Raw genomic sequence first — 6,133 nt, 5'->3', positions numbered from 1 at the left:
GCAGCAGCTGGGTCACAGAACTGGCCACTTGCATCTGTGAGGAAGCACATTTATTCCTCACTGCTCTCTCATTCTCTAGAATGAGAAATAAATAACAACATTATAGCAATTCTATCTTCTGTTTAAATGTACATTCTGCCTTCCTGCACTCTGGCCTATACTAGTCCCTGGGCAACAAAACCATTTGGGGCAGCATTCAAACCCTCCCACTAGTTTTCAAACCCTTATTCTTCCTGCCTTCTCCGCTTTTACAGAGGAGCTAAGCAGTCTTCATTGACACCAAACCAAGGCCATCCCACCAGCATTTGGTCTGTCTGCTTCTGCAGAGCTGGTGCAGACAGAAAGGCCATCACCAGGTCCAGCGTGGCCCTTGTACAGCTGGTTTCCACCATGAAGAGGTGTTCAGGAGGCAGCCCCGTGAGTGGTGGCACGTGGCTCACTTCAGTGACAAGGAAGCTGCTGGTTCTGTGTCAGTTCTCAGCTGTACCTTACGTGTGTGGTTAACACTGAGTTCAGTGGGAACGGCTCCAGGCTGGAGCCTGAGCTGGTCACTGGTTTGAGCATCACAGCTCAAAATTTAAGAGCAACTTTTAACTGCTGATCACTGCAGCACACCCAGAGAGAAGTGACTTCAGCAAGTCTTTTACACAAAGCCTGACTGACTCTGTCTGTCAGCAGGCTTGAGCTTAACACCGGGGTGGGGGGGAACCTACCAGTAGATTTCCATTTTTTATGCAACAGAGAAATGAGAATTTAGCATCCCTCAAACTGACACTTTTTAATAGCAAACTTGGAAGCAACCTACCCTAGCACTCCCCAGCAGGTCACAGCTGTATCTTGCTTTCCACTCTTACATATTTTACATCTTTCCAGACAGTTACAAATTACTATTTCTGTTAAGTTCACCACTTGTGACTATAATTATCAATTTTCTTGTAGTCTGTAGAGATCTAAAACGTTGTATATGTTTGTATATAGAACAGTCTATATATATAAATATATATATGTAATGTATATGTTGTATAAGTTTGTTAGTGCACACTGTTAATTGCTTTCTATCCAGATTTACCATGTATGTGGAAAAAAACAAACAGCCTTCACTTAAAAACGTCAACAAGGGAGGAGAAACTCCTCTGGCCTGGTTGGTTTATTGTGAAATGAGCGGGAGTGTGGGATTTTTGAGGCCTGACCGGAACACTACTAAAGGCACAAAGATGCAGCATTCCAAGCAACAAGCACAGCATCCAACCTGACTTGCCATTAGAAAATTGAGGACACTGGCTGTCAAGATCACGTGCTTTCACCTTCCCCCCTAAAACAGCACCACCTCAGGCAAAACCCTAACCACTGCCTTACCTTCAACATCACAACCCTCTGTTACAATAGACCACATTGGCTGGAAATATTTGCTGGATTTCAAATGCATTTAGGTCATTTGGATACCCTGTTTCCTCAGCTCTCTTATCCCACCCACATCCAAAACCAGATACAAACAAACACATGCATCAGCGGTTGACCAGGTGTTTTTAAACTTATGCCTAGAGCTGTACGTAGACAGAGTATGCAGAGAAAATCTATAAGGTTATTCATAAGGTTTCAGAGTTGACAAGTCCTCAGTGAATTACAAGCTGTTTCATTAAAAAAGAATAAAATCCATTTCATAGAGCCTTAAATTCAGTTTCAAATCTTTAATTAAAAAACATGATTAAGGAAAATTTAAGAATCAGGTTTTGGTTTGTATCATTAACTGTTTTCTATATTCTTTTTACAGTTCCGCATTTCAACTATTTATATCAATTAGACATTTCCTCTATTACCAAAATACAGCTTGTGATACAAATATTTAACAGAAACACTCTATTTACTACACATAAAATTATCACAGACAGAAACTCTCTAAAACAGTTTACATATTGCTGTAGAGAAGCCTTTTCACACCACAATGTGTGCATTGTAATGAAGATATACATACAAAAATGGTTTTATCAGTATACAATTTACAAAGAAAGCACTGCAGCTTAAAGAGCAGCAGTGTCAGCCTCAGGACCCCTCCATATATAAACTGTGTGTATTGTAACACAGGCAAAAGCCCCAGATTTCAGTTACTAATGCCCTTTAAGTGCCCACCCTGTGCCCCCCATACATCCTTCTCCATAGCCTAAAGGTGAATTGAAGCACAGTATGTTTCAGTCTACAGTGTTCTTCTGCCTTGGCATGGTCTTAGTAAGAACACACTCTCTCTCATTAAGGAACTATGTGTGGCCATTTGTAGTCAACTCTTCATCTTAGGTGTATAAGCAATAGTCATGTAAATGAGTGTTTCCATTCATGTGTTTTGTTTTGTGATTAAATCAACAAATCAAACATTGTACTTTTTTAAATAGCAACCAATATTCAGATTCAGTGTCAAGGAAACGTGGACAGAATATGTGTGGGGTTTGTTACCGAGTCGTTACCTGTATCTCGGAACGAAGGCTGAACACTCCTGCGCTAACCATGGCCTGTTTGCACAGGCATCCTCAGGCAGCGTCACAAAAGGAAAACAAGGCATCTTTAAGTGAGGCTGTTTTGAGTCCCCAGTAACAACCAAAAAAAATAAAAAGAGGGAAGGAAAATAAAGGCAAGAATTGATATTGGCTGGTGTAGATCTCTTCTTTCTTTCAACATCTACTGCTGGATTCTTTATAGTGTTTCAAAGGTGTGTGGTTAATGGAAAGCCTTTGGATGGAGTTTACACTACTTGCTCTCTCTCAGGAACATGGAAACGCAGCTACAGTTGCTGCTGGGGCAGGGATGGCCACCTCCCTCCTTCCAGCAGCTCACACAGGGACAAAACCTGGACCCCAGCTCATGTTCCTGTACTGCAGGGAGCTCATAACCGCAGTACCAGCCCCAGCAATACCAGCCTTCTACCTGGGCTTCCCCACCGAAGGTGTGCCAGCACCCTTCCTGCCACTTCCACTTGAGGTTCAAAGCCATCACGTACCAGCTGCACTCTCAGAAGTGCGGGAGTGAGCACACTGAAGGGCACTTACCAACACCTCTGCGTTGCTCTGCCGGGAGAGGCTCAAAAATGTCAGGCAGAGCTTCCAGCTCCCTCTTTTCAGCTGCGGATCTGCAGGAAAAGCTCTATGGCTCTCGTCCTGATGAAACACAACATGGGCAAAAGGACCAGAACACATCCAATTATAAGTGTCATCATTTGTCACCTGCCTCTCTCCCACCACTGCCCAGCTACAAAACAGTGCACAGAGCACTTGCAGTGGGCAGGGGAAGCCGCAGCAGAAGGACCAAGACAACACAAGCTTGTGGTCCACATGTGAGGAAAAGGCCAGAGTAACTGTATCAGACATCGATGGCAGGACTTCCTGCGACTTAGCCTGGGGAAGCTCTGTCCCACAGCACCAGACTGAATTGAAATCTGAGTCATTCTGTTAGGACAGCAGATAGAAACCAAATAGAACAAGGGTGCTTAGCAGCACCAGGGGCTGCGCTCTCCCTGCGAGGAGCTGGGTCACGCAGGTTCACATGATGTGAAGACGAGGCATCCCTGGTGACCCCAGCCATTCGTCAGGACTGGCTGCCAAAAGAAATGGGGGTGGGGTCCAGACACCCACCTGCTGGTGCAGCAGCCAGGCAAGGGCAGCACAGGGCACAAGGCAAGATGGGGCTGCAGCTGCAATTTCGTGCACACCAAGTGACAGGGCTGCCATCACAAACTGAACTCCTGCCCCTTCCGTGGCATCCATCTGTTGTCTTCTCAGGCTGCGGGACCACGCATGTTACTGCACATGCTGTGCAGCACCAACCAGCAGGAGGCGGGAGCAGACTGCAAAGAGAGAAACACACAGACCGGCTGAGGAACAGAGAACAAACACAATCCGATGCACCCCATCCTGTCTGCAAGAAGAGAGGAAGTAACCTGCACTCAGGTTATCAGGTCCTGAACTAGAACAAAGCCCAGTTTCCAACTAAACATAGGCCCCAGACCATCAGGGGTGGGGGAAGAGGAGCCCACAGGCAAAGATAAGTAAGTGAGAGCAGTCAGCCTCCTACCACCTTCAGAAAACAATAGGTATTCTCTTGTGCACAGTCCTAAACAGTGCCTCTGCTTCCTGACCTAAGCCCTCCCCTGCTTGCTCTGTTCAGTCTCACTAATAGTTAAAGTCTAATCAGAATTAAGGAACATAAATAGCAGCAGTCAGGTGACAGCTCAGAACCAGTTCTAATATCATGACTCAAACACCACTGCTGCCTCATTCACAGAGCAGCAGCTACCTTTTATCTTCTCATTTGCTCCAAATTAGTGCTTAATTAAAATGAACTCATCGAATTTGGTTAGCAAACTAACTTCAGGTCTGTGTCAATCCCTTACTGATTAGCATCACTGTGTCTAGAAAGCTTGTTGCGAAATACGTCCTTCTGAAATGCCACAGACGGTAGGCGGGAGGAACATGCTGTAACGTGCCAAAGAAGCAGCACATTCCAGCAGCTCCAGTGAGGCCTGAAATACAGCACAGGTGTGTCACTGCATGACACCCAGGGACAGGAAATCATGGGGCCATGTGAACCGATAATGAGTCCAACCCAGCAGCATCACAGGCAGAGCACACAAATGGTCGGACACCAGGGTGCCGGGGCTCAGCTCTGTTAGTAACAAAAGCTTTAATAAGCTGAGCAAAGAAACAACTGTCTATCAACCAAGTGCTGCAGATAAAGAGCTCATCCATCCGGTGACAGATGTGGTAGAAAACCACAGCACAGAGGAGGCAGGAGGGAAACAAAACATCCCAATGTGCAGTGAAACATGAAACAGGAAAGCAGGCCAGGTCTCCTAAGGCTGAGGACAGTCAAGGCATCCTCGCCTGGGGCTTTGGCTCGATACCACGTGTTTGTTTTGCTGCACATTGGGCAGGTGGTGGGTCAGAGTCCAGGATGTGGCCTTTTGTACACAGGCCTCATTAAGATCCTTTAAAACTCACCATGTTCTTGAAGCCTCAGTACCAGGTGCTTCTTATGTCAGGACAATGGCTGCACCAACAGTACCGCCTTTGAAACGAACAAGCTCAAGCAGGCTCTCAGGCTGTTGAAAGCCAAGTCTGCATCCCCTCAGATCAGGCTAAAAGGCAACTTCAAAAGTACACTTCTGAAAAAGGAGCTGGTAGAAGTTCAGAAATGAAAGAATAATTACGGGCTTGGCAATTTCTCACAGGAGGCAAGAATGGAAAGATGGAGATTGCTTCTGTTAGGGAGGAACTGCAGAAGAAAGATGTGATAATATCATTAGAGGTATCAGGAAGCTGACAGGAGGCACCTGTCCTCCTTTTCTTGGAACATACAAGAGCTACATGATGAGAATAACAGGATTCAAGGTCAGGCATTGTATGAAATGAACAAAAGCAGCTGGACTTGTATAACCATTGCAACCATGTGGAAGGGAAAAAAAAACATATAGACCAAGAAGGTGTTAGTGAGGAGAGTAACACTGAATAGCAGCAGATGAATTCCCTGCAAGCTCCCTCCTTGCCCCCTCTTTTGAAGCACTTTACCCCAGCAGTCAGGCTCAGCACAAAGGTCAGCTTGACCAGCCCTATCTCCCAGAAAAACTTCCTGCCTGGTCACAGGGATGGAGTCAAAGGTGCTGAAGCAAAGCGCGGGGGAAACCTGAGCAGTTGTTAGCAAGTGAATTCAGTACAAAACAATCCCAGCAGAAGCCTGGAGAATCCAACATTCAGTGAAACAGTGACTTTTCTTTTTGCCCTAGACACAGTTACACACAAGAACTGCCGAATCACCTTTTAATAGAATAATCCAGCTCATTTCATGTGTAATACATTCATTCGTCATCGGGGTTCTGTTTTAAATGACAAGATCAAGCACATTTTAACAGAATTCATTTAAATCCTGTGCTTTTAGCAGTTAATAATTTCACAGTTCTGTACATTCTCCATGGTGCTGCCTGACCTTTGAAGAGTTTGGCTTGGTGAATTCATACCAGCTTCAACTACACTTCTCAGAAGGCGGCTTGCAACAACGTGTACACACTGGGTACAGGAGGATGTCACCGCACACAGGTCTGTCACAGGCACTGGCCCTGCCCAGTCCATGGCACACAAAACCACCCAATTCCACC

Source organism: Nestor notabilis, unplaced genomic scaffold, assembly GCF_000696875.1.
Source record: "Nestor notabilis isolate BGI_N333 unplaced genomic scaffold, ASM69687v1 scaffold21445, whole genome shotgun sequence".
NCBI classification, from domain to species: Eukaryota; Metazoa; Chordata; class Aves; order Psittaciformes; family Psittacidae; genus Nestor; species Nestor notabilis.
Note: the sequence above shows the minus strand (reverse complement) of the source record.